General features: G+C 40.1%; 1 protein-coding gene across 5 annotated transcripts in view; it reads left to right on the top strand.

The window, feature by feature from the left end:
- Positions 1-17807, top strand: part of Pde4b (phosphodiesterase 4B) — a 526974-nt gene that overhangs the window by 346335 nt on the left and 162832 nt on the right. The gene's annotated exons all lie outside the window — the stretch shown is intronic.

Consider the following 17807-nt stretch of genomic DNA (forward strand, 5'->3'; position numbering starts at 1 on the left):
ACTCCTACAAAAAGGAAATAGAAAGTATTGGGCAGTTATTACAGAACCATGAAGACTTTTCAAACCACGTCTGAATCCGTATTTTATGTGGCTCATGGATTATGTTTTTAGTCTTGTACTTTTTGTTTATGTATTTTGGCAGTACTGGGCATGGGACCTAGGGCCTCACACGTGCTAGGCGAGCTGCTCTATTTCTGTGCTAGAGCCAAGCTCTAATCGTGTTCTTCTAAACTATAGAAGAGATTTAGATTAGTTTGCGCTGTTTAAAATATATTTGTTTTCTATGAACTGTGGCTCCATTTGGGGGGGGGGCTAATGGCTTTAAGAAATAAGGACTTACAGGTGGCAGGGGAGCAAAGAATAGCACAGTCCAGAGCCAAGCCAAATACTTGTTGGTGTCACAAGAACTGATTTGTGCCCTTGAACAATTCCAGACTCATTTATTCCAAAGGAACTTGCACGTGTATTTTAAACCTGAGCATTGCACACCATGGTTCTAGAGAGCAGATGGGCTAGTGTGCATGATGACTTACCCAGTGTCTAGCCTGGGACTCCGTGCTGTCTTCGCATTCAACAGTATTGATGAGTAAATCATCAGGAAATCACAGCACTCCGACTTTTCATTCTGTACATAGTTAGTCCTCATATGTCAAACCACAAGGTTTCCTGATAATATTTTCTTTCTAAAATTCGGGAGGCATGCTAGGAAAAGGCGCTTAGAATTCGTATTGTTTCTTCAGAACTGTTGAATTTTAAAGAGAAATTTGATCAATTGGTTCAAAAAAAAGAGTTATTTTCCTCTCATTTTGTATAAATGTATCTAACTGTGGTCTTTAATTGAGCTATAGAAGTACTTAGCACAGTATCTGGTCCAAAGAACTCAACATATATTAGCAACCCCACTTCCATCTCCATTATGCCTGTTTAAGGCAGCCATGTACTTCCCTGAGCAGAACATCAATGTTCTGCAAAGAGATGGCTAGGGGTAGGAAACACTTGTTAGGTTTCAGAACTATGCTATGTGAACAATGCAATGGGACTTTCCAGAAAGCAGACTGTTTTAAGAAGAGAAAGGTTGAATTAAGCGTATTTGATCACGCATTCCTTTTGGGAATGAAATGTCTATGGAAGCTGATTGGACAGCTGGTTCTGTTTGGAGAGTGCGATAGTGTTCCATTGAGATGAGACTGCTGGAATGAGCCCGATCCATATAGCTGGAAAGTCTAGCTTCTTTGAGTTTGGGGGTGAGAACTCCCATGTTCTTGACTAGAAATGAGCTTCCAGGGCTTGCCTTAAAGTGTTGTGAAGATTGGGACCAGATGAGAAGTCTCAGTGTAGGTCCTGGCACAAATGAAGTGTCCCCAAACCAAGCTTATATCAGAACACAATAAGAATTAATATGGGTGTGATGTGCTGACTATGGTGTTTAAATAAGACATAAAGGTACTTAGCTCAGAATCAGATCCAAAGAGCTCAACATATATAGACAGTCCCATTTTTGTCTACTTTACCTCATCAGTAAGTTGGTTAACACTGCTGAAAATTCCTATTTTTTATCTATAATGTACTATACAATTCATTTAAAAAATATTTTCTTAAGCCTAGAGACATTGCTTTACTCATATTTCCAGTATACATTTGTTTAACACTTGATAGTTATCAGCTACCGCATTTGGGTTTCTGGAAATGGATGTTGTATAACTATCACATAAGATGAACCAAAAAAATTAACAAGCAACTCTAAATAGGGTGTTGCAACAGTCGTACATGTGTGCATGCTTTGCCCTGGCAACACAGATATGCTTGAGTTCAACGGGGTTATCAAAGGAAGTGATTCCTTACTAGAAAACTGATGGATAGGTAAGTGATAGGAAAACAGAAAATCAAAGACAGACCTTCCAGTCACCATATAGCAGAGTTGAATTCACTTGGGGGTGGAAGGAATGTTGCTGTTCCCAAGTCACAAGAAGAGAAGAGATGGCTTTAAGCAACACTCAAAGGGCAGACCAAGCTGATTGCACCTCAGAACAGAGCCACGAGGAGCCTACAAGTATAGTCAAGCAGGGAAGAATGCAGCTCAACAAGACACCAGCCTGGAGGCGGAGGCTAGTTCGGGTGGTTTCTATGGAAGCCAAGGGTACTTCCAAAGAAATGGAGTTGTGTTCTATTTTAACAAGACAAAATTTAGACAAGGCTGCTAAGCCCACAGGAGTCTGTTTGCCTTTCTCTGTAGTCTTTGAGGTGGAGCAATGTCAAGTTGGAAATGGGGTCACAATTACAGGGCTGAATTATAAGCAGAAAAATATTTTCAGGTTTTGACAGTGGAAGGTTTAGAAACCTGCATGAGAAAATTTATAAACTTTCTACACTTAGTGACTCGTCCCTTTTTTACATAACTCCTTTAGGGTTAAGAGTGAATTGATTCCAGTTGAACCAATCTGACTTACACAGGTTTTAAAGTTAGTTTTCATATATATGTATATGTATATATATATATATACATATATATTTCCATTGAACTACAGCTAGCAGCAAATTCAAATGACAAATAAAAGTGCACTTTCCCTTTTCAGTTACTTCCAATTCAGTTAATTCTACGTAAACAATCATTCTAATACTCTGCCGGCACTAAACTTAAAAAAACCTCAGAAGAAATCCTTCAGGAATGGGAGTCCTTTACCCAGTAACGTGCACCCCACTCATCTACTTCACAGTCAGATGCTTTGTTCTGCACTACTCCTTAAAGTTGGCTGCACCTAGACTTAGTGTATCCAGGAGGTCAGATGATGAGCTTAACTCAGTACCACAGCCATCCACACAAGGAACTAAGTGACTACTTTATTACCATAACCAGAAATGAGTAAATATTTATTCTCTGAACTAAGAGAAAATCCATAGAGCCTGACGGAACGTATTCACCACTGCTCAACTCTGAGCAGACGCTAATGGTCAAACCGTGCAAGAGCCAATTCTGACAACCATTAGGTTAGAATTCTGTGTGTGGTTCTGTTGTGAAGTGCAGCTTTTCCATAGCTCAGAAATAACCCTTTGCTCTAATGACCTCAGCATCAGGAGGAGAAAAAAAAAACCTGCCTGAAACTAGGTTTCTGTGATGAGGAGAAAAGGCAGTGAATTCTGAGTAGTCACAAAATCTGGATGCACTATCTTTTGCTGGTAGGCACTGGTAGGTACAGACAGAAGAAAAAGCCATTTCAATCAACAGCTAATTTATTTATAGACACCCAAGCTGATTCTTTTTGGTGCTATAGATAGCATTCTCCTCTTGAGATTGTAGCCATACACGAAATAAGCAGAAAGAAGTGTCTGCAATTTTATTTCCATGAGAAATAAAAATGTACACGGTGCTTGAAAAACTACATTTAAGTGTTCTTCCTTTGCTATTTAACGGAGTTTCCCACAGCCTACTCAAGCAGAATGTGCACGTATGTCAATCATCCATCATCCACCGCATACTCACTGTGCTCTGCCTGGAGCTGAGTGTAGTTAAGGATTGAGGGCAGGGTTGAGAAAGAAGTACGGATGCACTTGTGTTGAATTGGGGACAGACAAAACAGACCCTATGAGATTATTTCCCTAACGAGGCATGCAAAAGACCTTTTTTTTCCTCAGCAGACAAAAGAGCAAGAAGAAACGTGTTCTTATTCAGTCTAAATGGTACCTAGAACTTCTAAGCTGGGTAAAACAGATGGCTCGGGCTATCAGTTCAGTAGAAGAGCTAAAATTATCCTGAGAGTTGATTGCAGGAAGGGATGTTCACTTGCTCCTAAGACCTTCCTCCCTGTAGGAGATACAGTTTCCTCTTTATTGCATAGCTGAATCAATAAGGGCCAAGTTCCCCAAGCCGACTGCAACAAGGATTCCAAGACTGGAGGTCAACTGGCCAAGCATTGCCAAATCTGATAGTGGTTTCAGAGTTCTGCCTATAAAATCTCAGGCCTGACCGGTCTTGCTCTCAGTATTGACTAAAGGTTGCAGGTTCATTCACTTTCAGACCACTTCTACCCTGCGGCTCCCCCCAGTTAGTACTCTTGTGCTAACATAGTTGGTCTGAGGGCTAACCCCATTCCCTTTAGGATAGCACAGGAATTCAATTTCCTCCTGATAGTTAGAAGGCAGGAAGAACTAGACATTTTGCCTATGCTCCTCTACTAATCCAAATGATATCATAGATGGGAATTAAGCATCTTAAAAGACAATCAAGCCCTAAAATGTATCAGTTGATCATTTTAATGATATTTCTGTCAACAATTAATGGTAGATTTTTGAATTGCCATGCCCGCCAGATCAGTTTTTAGTAAAGCAATCCTAAAGTAGTTCATGCAAATTAACTCGACTTCAAACAATACTTGAAAATATTGCCTAGGTTCATGAGTGATTCAGTGTAGGTAGAATGCAAAGAAGTACCCAAATCACAGCTACCCTCATGATTAACTTCCTTTTTATGCAGGAATAAGACTGCATTCATTCACTAACTGACATTGTTGAATTTGCTCCTCTGTCATGCTTGTGGTCAGGGGCCCCAGTAATGGAACACTTAGAAAGGATCTGTCCTCGCCACTTTCCTGTGCAGGAGGACTTTACCCTCTAGTTAGTGAGATAGCCACCTGCCAAGAAGATGATCTGAGATGTTAAAAAAGTTGTAACATAAAGTTTTTTGGAGCCCCAGAGAGAGCTAGTTCAGGCTTCAGAGAGGGGGTGGCATTTGGACTTCACGTCTCTGGGGGCTGAGTGTGATGGAGGCCCTCCAGATAAAGGCACACAGAAAAGGGCATAGCTGATCTAACCAAGATAAAGCCTACAGAATGACTTCTACATTTTATGTATGCTTGTTCCTGTAAACAAAGGCTTCTCTGTCCCACCCTGTCCTGTAGCCACTTCTAAATGATCACCCAGAGACTTAATTAACTATAGAAAGTTTGGTCTATAGTTCAGGCTTATTATTAACTATCTCTTATATATAAATTAACCCATTTCTATTCATTTATGCCTTGTCACAGGGCGATGACTTCTACCAATCTGCTGGCATCTTGTTTCTCTGGCTGCTGGCTGGTGTCTCTCTTTCTACCCTTCTTTCTCCCTGTATTCAGTTTGGCTTTCTTGCCTAGCTATATTCTGTCTTGCTATAGGCCAAAGCAGCTTTTATTATCAACCAATGAGAGCAACATATATTCACAGCATAAGAGGGGTTATCCCACAGTATGTTTCCACACATTGCATGTCACTCACTGAAGTGAAATAGAATGTAAGTTCCATTAGAGACAGAATTTTTTCAATTTTGCTAATTGACATATGGATATAGATATATAAGTATAGATGGTGACATGGATATAGATATCTAGATATAGATAGTATGGACAGATGTAGATATATGTACCTATATGCTTAGACTAACACTTAGCACTTAACAATACTCATCAAATACTTAAACTAATAAGTATGTGTGTTGGGGGTAATTGTCCTACTTGATATGTGCTTATATCCATAAATTTTAGTGATTTTGTATAGATGACATATGACATATTTTGGGCTTTTGCCCTCTTATTTCTGGGACATTTAGCCTGAAGGATAACTTATTTGCAAACTAAGATGGTGTTCCAGTCTTTAAGCTGACACAGCAAAGTTCCCACGCACTGAAACATCTGGTTGGCTCTGAGCAGCATTGTAAGCACACAGAACACAACAACTTGGAGGTGTGTCTGTCACACAAGTAGCAAATATTCAGGCTCTGTGACATTTTAGGAACCTCAGCTCAAGGCCCTTGGTGTTTTATTGATTTCCAGGTAATCAATCAGAGGCTCCAGCAATGCCCTGCAGTCTTTAAAAGGTACACGTTGTAATGGCTCTCAGGCTCGGCTAACCTTCACAGTAGCATGGGTGTTAGTAGGAAGCATTGTTCAGCAAAGTTTCAGTCATTCCTCAAAAATAACTAAGACAGGACACGTCTTAGAATTGGAATTCTAATTCACATAATAAAGCATTATCATCTTTTGTCACAATGGCGCTTCATCTTACAAGGACATTAAGAGCATGCATTGTGTATGTGTGTTCAAGCACATAGATATGTCTATGTCATAGTATTGGGACAAAGTTCATGGGGGCATACTGTGAAATCACCATTTTATGATCTTTCTTTTCTCTCCTGAACAAACTCTACATAAATTAAAATGTATCATATTGTTTAAAAACATAAAATACCTACTTTTGCCAAGGTAGAGTCCCTTATGTACGCTGGTCTGTTCTTCATGAGAAACTGCTTAATGGGTACTCCTATATCTGCATTACAGATAAGGCTTGGATAATGTTCATTTTCCTGGAACACACACTGAGCAAAATCTGAATGAAAATCCAGTTCTGCATGACTCTAAAATGCTTGCTCTTTCCGCATGTGTGAAATGCAATTTGCATAATTACTGATTTCTTGGTAATGATTTTAACTTTTAAGTTATCATGCATAAGCATATAAATATTTAAATTTTAGTTAATGAGCATATTTACATTCTTTTGTGACCTTTATAAACAGAAAACATTTATTATCCAGTTTGTTGATGACTAATGATCTTGTCTAAAAATATTTTGATTGCCTACTGAAGCAGTTAACCAATTTTTATGGTATTTTTGCTATGGGCAAAGAGGGACTACAGAAGATACACTGTATACAGACATTGTAGCATATAAGTGAGAGATACAGCTCTTCTTATTAATTTTAGATAATGAATCTTGTACCTTCAGGACCCAAGTGATAGATATCAACCATCTATCAGTAAGGATCTACCTTCATTTTTTTTTATTGCTAATTTCATTTAAAGTCCTGATTCGTTATTGTTCCTCAGTCTTATCATGGGAACTCAACGAGCAAGTCATTGAATGGAAACATTGAATGAAAAATGGATAACTCCAGACTAGGCAAAGACCAGTGTATATGTAGACAGCAGTGACCACATTTGTCAGTAGACAGTGGACAGTGCACAAGATGGCTAGCAACAAAACCGACTGAAGGGAAGAAACATAACTTACATGGAGAAGATCCAGTAGTATGGACTTAGAAAGGGAAGAACTCTGCCTGTTGACAAGAGGAGTATTCCACATGGGATGATCATTATATCCCCAAATTGTGTTATAAGGGGAAATATACTAACATAGATACTCAACAAGCATAAGTTGCCCTATTTTCTCAACATTGAATTTACAATGTCTAGAATGGTACTGTTGTCCATCAATATTTGCCAAACAAATGACTAAATAAATGATCCGTGATGGAGGAAGGTCATTGGCTAATAAAGGAACGGCCTTGGCCCATTTCATTGGTTAGAAGATAGGTGGGAGGAGTAAACAGAACAAAACGCTGGGAGGAAGAGGAAGTGAGGTCGGACTCCACAGCTCTCCTCTCGGGAGCAGATGCCTCAGAGAGAGGCCATGCTCCGCTCTCCCGGGCAGACACATGCGATGAAGCTCCGACCTAGAATCTTCCCGGTAAGACCGGTGCTCACAGATTATTAGAGATGGGTTGATCGGTATATCAGAATTAGCCAGTAAGGGCTAGAGCTAAAGGGCTAAGCAGTGATTAAAAGAATACAGTGTCCGTGTAATTATTTCGGGGCATAAGCCAGCCGACCAGGCGGCTGGGGTGTTGGGGACGCAGCCCTGCCGCTCCTATTACTACAGATCCGAGACATCCAGCTCATTTGGATTAGTCTAGCTGTCCACGAGGGACTAATGGGCTTGATCTGCAGGCTGGGGAGACTCCTACCTCAAGCTGCACTGCATTTCTGCTTTGTCAAGGTGTACAATGCACTTCTGACAAGGACAGGGAGCCCTTAGAATCTGTGGACTCTGCTTTCAACTCCATTCTCTACCAGAGAAAACCACTTCACTTCTCACCGTCCCTGAGCTGAGTAAGTCAGAGCTCACTATCCTCCCCAGAGCTTCTTCAAGCTTCTCCCCACCTCTCAAATTCACAATGGAAAAATTTGACATTAAAAAATATATATGGACTTCAAATCCATTTATTTGACCCCATTTCTAGAACTTGTAGTATCCTTCCTCATGACTCTTGAAGGCAATACATATCTATTTCCTCAGTGGAAACAATACCCAGACTATGGGACTTATGGCCAATGAGTCCCCTATATCAGTCTATCCCTGTAACACCAAAAAGTAGTGGAAACCTTCTCAGTGAGATAAAGCAAGTAAAATCAGAAATGGTGATATCTATGGATCCATTTAGCATGTTTCAACAACAGCAGGATGTTCCTGCTTAGGTGGGACAAAGAAATAAATACCCTGTGTCTATGACTCTACAGAACTCAGTCAAGTAGGGAGAAAGCAGATGTGAGCAAATACAGCTTGTGGTTTGGTCAGCATTGGCCATAATAGAAGCTTTTATTAACAGGAAGTGGCAGGTTGAGATGAGGGAAAGGACAGAAGATTTATGGAAACATGAGACGGTGCAACAAATTGAAAGACTTGAAAGATGATTTCATGGTGGATTCTGACTCACACGAGGAAGAGAAAGTTAGGGAATTAATCAAGCTGCATATCATGTAAGGTCTGTCTGCTGAGACAGGCTAGGAAACTCCTCCGCCCCCATAAAAGCTTTGAGAAGCCACGGAGGGCTTGGGCAGGAAGCGTTCTGGCTAGATTGATGACTTACAAGGATGATCAAGTAGACTACGTTCAAGGCGGGAGAAACATTAATAAGCTTACAGCCATACTCCTTAGGGGTGACATAAACTAGGGGACCTGCAGCCAGAAAGGGGGAACTTAACTCAAGAAAGGCCAGAAAGGAAGAGTCCTGGTGGCTAGATAACCTGGTCACTTAGACTCCTTTATAACTCTAGCGAGCTTTGGCAGGCCACCGGCTCTGAGTTGGCTTCTCACAGCTGTGAAATGGCGGTAATTTGATTTTTTTTTTTTTGCTACTGATGGTGGTGATTAGCTGCAGGAAGAAAGAATAAATTTCATCTTGCTAACTGAGCGTGTGTGTGTGTGTGTCCACTAACATGTTAGTTGGCACTGAAGCATAGTAATACACAATTTTCACAAACATCTGAAAAAGTAATGACCACATTTAGAGTATCTGAGGTGCTTTATTCATGTGTCATTTCAGACCATTACATTGTCCCCAAGGAGTCACTCAAGGATATGGGCCTAATAGGAGACAGAACTGGTCTACAGGCATGCCTATTAAGTATCCATGCCTGTCTGAATACTATTATGCTAAAATCAGAAATGAAGAAATCAGTGGCGTTTCGGTTAAGAAGCTCAGCTGCATACGGTGTCTGTTTCACAGCTAAATTCATGAAAGGGTGTTTTCAAAAATTTATCTGTTTAAATACAAATAATCAAGAGCACTTTAGGGCCCTGCCGTGGATAAACATGGCCCATTTGTCAAGGTTCATGTTACAGTCCATTTGACCCTGTCTCAAATCTCAGTGCTGACACATAAGCCCATGCTCTTTTATTTGTTCCCAATTACAAATCTAAGTCTTTATACAATGATCTTTCATATTTTAGGGTCTGTTATTATATCATCTGTGATACTAGCTATGCAATAGCGTAAGAGCTGATGCTGATGCTTTGAGGGCAGTAGGTGGTTGCTGAAAAGCTTTGTCTGCTGGCCTTGGCCAATTTGATTTTCTCAACTAGCAGCTTTAGGTCCAGTTTTGACTACGTAACCCAGGGTCTGACACTGATGTCTTCCTCTGTATCTCTACGCACCATCTTCTCTTCATCCCACGGTGTTTACATGATATCACTGGAATCTGCCAAAAACCGGTCCAGTTAGAGGAGCAGGCAAGCCTGCAATGGCTCCGTTCCCATCTCTCTTTTGGGAATGTTCTATGCCTAGCTATCATAAAATAAAAAACAGAATTAGAAAATTATTATTTAGACTTACTGTGAGAGCTTTAGACATCTTCAATAGTTTAGGATATCTTCTCAAAATAGAGGAAAAAAGAGTAGAGACCTTTTTTTTTTAAAACTACATCTTTAAGTGTTGTGTGTTTCCAGCTTTAATATGCTATGATATAATCAAATATGGAAGACTATTCCTAAGAAGAGACTTTTAAAATTGATAAATAATACGCTGTGCAACTGGCTTTCTTTTCTTCTTTTTGGTTTTTATTTTAAATGATTTTGACAAAGGATGTTAATTCATCAAACGCCAGTTGCCTTCCAGTTGGTTGCCACAGGACTTTTGATGCCGCTGACCCCTTAAAGGCCAGGCAGATGTCACTGTCTTTTGGTTGCCTGACCAAGAAATGTACATATTTCTTGGACATTGCCTTTTATTGGTGATTTTGAGAAAGATGGTATTTTTAATGCTTGAAAAAATTTAATACAAAATACAGAGTACTCTTAAATAATGTGCTAAATGAAATATTAAAGAAAATTGCTCCCATATTTTAATTAAATATTTTACTAAGCATTCTCCCATTTAATCCAGTTTTAATTGCATTATTAATTGTTATGAAGGAAATATTCCTAGGGAAGAAGCCAAACCAATATTCTAATTGCAGCTTTTACTGCTTTGCGTGATAAAATGCCTTGGATTGGTGCTGAGCCAGAAGGGCTTGATTGATAATATCTGTCTCGGATGTCACCCTGGGAGAAAAGAATAAAACCTCAGTAGACTTGGTGCATTGCAGCTGTCTCTGCTGCTCCAATTTCTCTATCCCATTGACGTCATTGAGAGGTTTCAGAGCCGCCCAGGGTGTCTAGTAAACCAGCAGGTAAATGAAAGGAAGAAACAGAAAAACACTGATTCATAATGCAGCCCTCACTCCAAAGAGGTGGCTGCCCTATTCTGTCAAGTAATGTGCAGGTTTTTTTCCTTCCCTGCACAAAAAAAAAAAAAAAGGAAGAAGAAAAAGGAAAGAAAAGAAATATTCATCAGTTATCCAGAAATGCGGGGAGGCTTCCACAAGGAATGCAAATTGCATAAGCCTTTCTGGAATCAGATTGTAGTGCAATGAGCCATGGTTGTCCGGAGTTCTCAGATGTCATAACCCACATCCAGTTTGTCTCTAATCAGGCCACTTTCTAATGAAGCAGAAAATGGCCTAGGAAACAGCCTTCCCTGGTGACAGGGCTATTCCAAACAGCACGGCTCAGCACCAACACCGTTCCCTCCTCCTCTCTCTTCAGGGGCAGACTTTGTTAATTCTGAACTCAGGGCCCCTTCAAAAGGACAGGAATGCAGTGTGGAGTTGCAGTACTTCCTAGAAAGAGGCTTTTGTTTGCAATATATATATGTATGTATGTAAGTATGTATGTGTGTGTAATATTTTATATCAGTTTAATACATTAAATGTATGATAAATTTTAAACACCAAGGCATCTTCCCACAACGAACCTTTTCTCAAACCTGTCACGTGGCAATTTTGTGACTTGGCTGAACATTAATGTTAAAATATGTTCAAATGCTAACTTTCATCTGCCAGGCTACTTGGCTGCTGGGGAAAAGGGAATGATCTCCATCCTCCTCTTCTCATTCCCCGCCAGAAATAGCTGGGAAGGGCTCACAATAGCCTAGTAGCTTTCAAGTCATATATGCAGGCAACAAACTTCACGGCATACAGCCAACCATAACTGACTCCTCCCTGCTCCTATGAGTTCACAAAACACCGTGGCTTTCATTTTCTAGACCATTTGATTGTCATTTTATCCAACCCTATGTCCTACGTTTGTAGGTATTAAGCATTGATTGGCGTGTGTTATGTGCTTTGAGAAGGCACAACTGGACTTCCTAAGGTTAGAAAAGTGAGGAAAAACCATGGATCCACATATACCCATATCTTGAGGAAAATAAAGTTCAAGATGAAGGTATAATATCTGACAATGCACTCGGATTAAAAGGGCATTTCCAAGGACCATATAAGTACTCATGAGATTTCTAGCAGTGAAGGCAACGGATAGTGGATCCATTTTAGGCCAAGTGTCCACATGATTTGAGGGATGACAGGAAGGACATATGTAGCAGGTTTTCTTTTGGGTCACCCACCAGCTCTCAAATCGTGGCACAGACTTATTACTAATTGTGAACATTCAGTCTTAGCTTATAACTTAAATTGACCTGTTTCTCTTCATCTATGTTTTGCCTTGGGGCTTTTTACCTTTCTTTGATTCTGTATGTCCTGTCTGTGCCTAGCTGACTGGCAGCTGCAAGGCTGGCCCCCCTGGGTCTTCTTGTTTTTCGCCCTCATTCTCATCTCTCTCTCTCCTTTCTCAGAGTCTTCCTCCTATTTATTCTCTCTGCTCCACCCATCTTTCTACTATAGGCCATTCAGCTTTTTATTAGACTAATCAGGTGCCTTAGGCAGGCAAGGTGAAAGAGCAACACATCTTTACATAATTAAACAGATGCCGCATAAACAAATGTAACACATCTTTACACAGTTAAAGTAATAGTCCACAACGTAAACAAATGTAACACATCTTTACATCATTAAAGTAATCTTCCATAGGAGATACGGACACAAAGGCTGTTTTGAAACACAATGCTGGGATCTGATGAAGGCAAGGCTGGGCCTTCGGTGGCTCTTTGTAAATACTAGTGTGAGGGATTTGTAGGGGAGGGGAGACAGTTACATGCTTTAGCCAGAAAATGAAACTCACCTGTGCTGTAGAAAAATTGACTAGGAACAGTGTGAAAAATATAGGAGAGAAGGGGGAAAAGAGCATCGTTCATGATGGCTGCAGTTTCATGGGGAAAAGCTATGGGGAAAAACATCAACTAAGTGGGGTCGTAAGAGTTCACTTGGTGAAATGTATTATTGAGTATGAGCTGTCCATCAGACAACTTGTAAGTCTGAGATTATAGCAATTATAGACAAGTTTTCTAAGTCTTTTATTCGGTCCAGGTAGGAATGGGAGGGGGTGGGGCGCTGCTAGAAGTCGTCGGATGGCGTGAGGGAAAATGCCCAGCACTCAGCACTGCTATTTTGAATAGAAGAAAATTCGGAGTTGGGCTAGGAGTTTCTGTGCTTGTGGGAACATCTCAAACAGTCTTTGGGAAAAGAAGCTTGCTTTACCAGGCTAGCCTGCAGTGAGTACTGTCGGGGCTCCTGGCACGTACGTGCTGTGTGCACTTTTTCTGGGGCCATGAGAACAAGGAGCTATTTGCCTCCAACAGACCAAAGAAATGATTCCACCCAAGCCTAGTTGGGTGAACCAACAAGTTTAAAGAGAGTAAACTTCAGGGGCATGGGTGAGGGGCTGCCTATGAGAACCTGAAGGAGGATTGGCCCCAGAACCATTGAAGTTTTACCTAGCAGGTTTTAAGCAGCTTACATGTGCCTACTGTTCTGCTTTGCTGGCCAACTATGAGCTACTCGAGCTCTGACTCATGTGCCTCCTGAGCCCGCTCTCCAGGGAATGTTAGTGGGCACAATCATTTGAGGATCTCCTGTGGGTAATTACAGATATTCTGATTTCAAGACAGCAGGGGTATACTATACCTAAAAGACTGTGTTCCACAGCGACATGAGGCCACAGGCTTGGGTATGATGAGTTATAGGGACAGGAAACACCACCTAGATATAGACTGTTCTCATAATCAGTTGAGAATGGTAGGTTTAGAAGATTCTCACCATTGCTAAACATTTTTCAGAAGGTTTAATTTGGTAAACTGTTTCCTATTCTACCTATCATTTTCAAAGCTTGGTTAGAATATATTTATATTCATTATATGATTTTGATAGCTTCATGAAGGTTAATTTTAAAAAGAATGTTGTTGGGAGCTTATCTTTCAATATAATCATGGCTTTGTGTTGCCACTGGACTTATTTCCATATATCCGTATATCATAAAAAAAAGTTATTGCATGTATTATATGGGGAGTCTTGACACTTGAAACTAGATTGCCTACAGGGATGTGAGTGACCAAATATTTCAGTTAGAAACAACTGTTTAATGTTCACGACCCTTTGTTCCTTTTTTGCTTAGAATGTGGAGTCAGTCGAACTGCCCCTCCCTCCTGGTTCTCCCGTCCATCCCCTTGCACAGCAACATCATAAGATTCTCTGTTTCCAGGACACTGGCCACTCTGGCCACATCTCCTTAGAAAGTATGCCTTCTCCTTCCTCTCTGGTCCCACTGTGCTGAATGGAGCCTTTCTTACATGTTCAGTCCTTAGGAAGCAAGGGAAATGCCTGCTCACCTGGAGACATGGTTTTCATAGCAACAGCTGAAGGTTTCATTGTCTCCACTAAGAGCCTCTTTGTGCTTCGTGTCAGTGTGAAGACTGCCACCTCTTATGATCTCTTGATGTAACTGCCCAGTGCTGAGGCACATACGATGATAGCAGCAGCAGCTGCCGCAGTTACTGATGTTTTAGTATGTGCCATGTTTGTGTGTCCCCTATGAGAATAGATCACTCAGTCTGGTTCATTGTTCTAACCCTCACTTTGCAGATGAAGAAACAAGTGGTTAAATTACTTGCCCAAAGTCTCTCAGACCATTAACAAAGACCCAAGAAAGTCGAAGTTAAGAAGTATTTTCTGTTTCTAAAGCTTATGCTCAATATCTATTGGCAACTGCTAGGTGACACAGAGTGAATCCATAAGGCAAGATATGGATTTTATAAGAAAAATAAAGCCTCATAGAAACGGGGTTACTGTTGTACACATCTATCAGTGAGGGGGAGCTGCCTGATCTTATCACCACAGTTATGAAGAGACTCAAAGATTTCTATATGGAATTTCATCGTGATTTCTCTGATCTCTTAAACAGCTGGGTGTGAGACATTCTTTTCAAAAGTCTGATTTTGGTCTTGCACAGTGAAAAGCATGTTTTACGGAATATCCACTGCGCAGGGTACTGAAGACCATGAATTTCATCTCTGTTTTGTAGTTCCGAAGCTGGGTGATTCTAATCCTTCACCCTTCTGGGGCTCATTTCTTAGCTGTTAGCTCAATGACCTACATGGAAAAAATGTCTTCAGTTCACTGACACATCCTTGCTCTCATGTCTCTGTTGTGTTTCATTTGCTACTGAGAAGACTTAGAAGCCCATATAGGTTTCATTTGGTGAACTAAAGACTGTGGTTATATCTCCATAGAATGTTGTTACTGTTTTTTAACTCTTTCGGTTCTTTGCCCTTTGGGGGCCCGCCACCCAGCTCCCGTTAAATCACAGAATCTTTTTCTTATGACTGCCCGGCCTTAACTTGGCTTGTTTCTTCCCAGCTTTTCTTAAATTATTCCATCTACCTTTTACCTCTGGGCTTTTATCTTTCTCTATTCCATATACCTTTCTTTACTTCTTACCCCATGACTTGCCCCTGATACCCTCCTCTCCTCCTTCCTTTGCTCTTTGCTCTTCTTCTCCCAGATTTCTCCTTCTGTTTATTCTCTCTGCTTGCAGCCCTGCAGGTAGGCAGGCAAAATACTTAAACAGATAAAGTAAAATAAATTAAAAGTTTAATGCTAAAGTTATAAATATTATATGCTAGAAGCTATGAAGCTAATATAAATAATTGATTAAAATATGTCCATGACTACTTTCCTTAAATTTTACTCCCATAACAATCTCTAAATGTCTACTGTCTACACTCCTACAGACAGACAAGGCCAACTTTTGGTATCAAAAATTTCTGGTTCCAACTCTAGCTGTAAGGAAGCTCAGATGCAAGTGGACTAAATGAACAAGTATATTACCATTTCTGAGTTTTGCTTTTCTAATATTTTTCTGAAGGAGATAGTTACAAACATAGTGAGTTCTCCTTTTTTCTGTAGGGCAAAGGATATTTCTAATTAATATTTTGTATCTCTAGGACATAGCCAAACTAAAAACATAAATTAGCATTTACCTAATGTTTGTAATTTACGTTAGGGGTGCCCTTGGCGTTCACTAAAATTATGTGTATGAAAATATTTCCTCAACTGTTGCACTCAGCATAACTTGAGCGATTACCACTAATAAGTTTTAGAGGCTCAGTATTATCTATAAATTTAAAAGTTGTTGAAAGCAGTTTGATTTGCTCTTATCTCCAGAAGCATATATTATCCACTTGTGATGTGTCTCATAAAATGTTATCTAAAAGTGGGTTTTGAAAAACGAATAACCAGTGGTGTGGGGCTTCTTTTTGGAGCTCAGTGCCTTTTCTGATGAGCAATCTTAGGATGACAAATGAACCTGATTACGATAAAGGCGACCCTTTAAAGCCAATAAGGCACCAAGGGAACAATTTGTGTTTCTCTAGGATGTTGACATCCCGGGTACATTTCCCTAGGATGGAGAGAAAAATATGAGTGTCTGATAGATGGATCACCCAAAAGCTTAAACTCCACTGCTTGATTTGTTATTAGCATAACTGGAAGAATCTTTCAAATACTTGGCCTTTTTCCATGAAGAAAATGGCCAAAGGGTCAGAGAAATAGTACGGATCTTCTTTTTTTTTTTTAATGTTAGTGTCTTAAAAAAAGCAGTGTTTAGGAATAATGTCTTAGGTCTCTCTAAAGAGCCCCTTCTCTGTCTTTTTGCTTGGTTCGTAAACATTTGCTTCAGGATAATGAGATTTGGGGTCAAAAAAGCTCAAGTTTTCTTACCTCTGCCATGCACGTAAATCCTTGGGAAAATTACTTAGTGTCTCCCACCTCAGTTTTCTCTGCAAAATGAGAAATATGCTGTCTAGCTCAGAAATCTCTCATACTGTTGGGTCATTAACTCCTCTGCCTCTGTGTCCTTCTCCTTCTGCCTGTCTTGTTGATTAGAGTTGACTGAATAATATATAGTATATTAGTAAGCATTAATAAATTAATAATAAAATATAATAGTAAACTAGAATGTTTGGTGGCCTCAAGAGACCCAGTAAGAAGTAGCTGAGACCCTTTGACAGAACATGTTATTGAATTTCTTTCCAAGGGTGATATTGATTGCTTGGTAATGACACAAAGCTGTAAACTCCCTAGAATATGTTGTGTTTTGGCAGCATTAAGTTTAAAAAAAGAATAAAGAACTTGAAAAGTAAAAACTGAACACAGGCTGCGAAGGCTAAATAAAAAAGAATTTTGGCAGGGAGTCAAGAGCCCTGGGTTCAGGCCCAGCCCTTTCGTGAACTAGATAACTATTCTCGCCTGCACCATCTCCCCTCTGCAGTGAGAGTGTGGCAAGCTTGCCCTCTGCTGCATCGACAGTCTTCACTGCTAGGACTGAGATGCTGCCACTGTCCATGACATCCAGGACCTGAGGGCATTTTTCTATAAGGGAGAGAAAATCAGGGGTGCTACCTGGTGTGTGGAAGGGATTCAGAACTGGCTTGTGATGGTATAGAATTACAAGCACAGAGGACATGGCCCTTGGCCACCAGACCTCTAGGGAGAAAAAAAAATCAGTTATCCCTGTGTGAGCAAAACACAGATTTCTACCATAGATGAAGATCTTGGTAACTTGTTTGGTGAAAGAGTTTGTCACTAAATAGAAAGTAAGAAGAACAACAAATACACAGAAATAGACATTTAAAAAGACAGAAATAAAGAAGCCTAGCAGGAGTTAGAGAGTTTTTTAAAAGAACAGAAAGCAAATGGAAAGCATCATCATTTGAAAGCAGGCTGGTAATTGACTTTGCTAAATCAAATTGCAAAGATTGAGATCTGGATGGCTTAGGTTGCTCCAGTCCCTCTTGAGTTTGCCAAACAGGAATATCACTCTTGGTAAGTTAATTTTGATGGAGCTGGGAGGTATAGATATTTGCGAATCTCCCACTTAAGATCTAAATTAGATCTCTTTATTTAGAATAAAAAATGTGTTTGAAAAGCATGTGGGTTTTTTTCCTCCAGGTTTCTGCA

The sequence above is a fragment of the Microtus pennsylvanicus genome, chromosome 13 (genome assembly GCF_037038515.1).
Source record: "Microtus pennsylvanicus isolate mMicPen1 chromosome 13, mMicPen1.hap1, whole genome shotgun sequence".
NCBI classification, from domain to species: domain Eukaryota; kingdom Metazoa; phylum Chordata; class Mammalia; order Rodentia; family Cricetidae; genus Microtus; species Microtus pennsylvanicus.